A 294-nucleotide genomic window follows, 5' to 3' on the forward strand; every position below is an offset into this window, starting at 1 on the left:
GAGCAGGGAAAGTTTGGGGCTACCCATAGGCCAGGCTTGCTTTCCTGCTCCCGGATCCTCATGGCAACCGGGGAGAAGGCACAGCTGGGGGCTGCCCTCAGGCTGCACTTTTCTACTTACCAATGGCTGGATCACCACAGCGACCCAGGGCCGAGCGGCACTTTCCTGATCTCCAATACTCATAGGGTCCCGGCTGGGGGCGGGGCTTAGCAGTGTGGGGCTTAGGCAGCACAGGGGTCCCAGCTGGGGGCTCAGGTTGGCACACAGGGGTCCCGGCTGGGGGGCCAGGGGGGC

The sequence above is a fragment of the Myotis davidii genome, unplaced genomic scaffold (assembly GCF_000327345.1).
Source record: "Myotis davidii unplaced genomic scaffold, ASM32734v1 scaffold570, whole genome shotgun sequence".
NCBI classification, from domain to species: Eukaryota; Metazoa; Chordata; class Mammalia; order Chiroptera; family Vespertilionidae; genus Myotis; species Myotis davidii.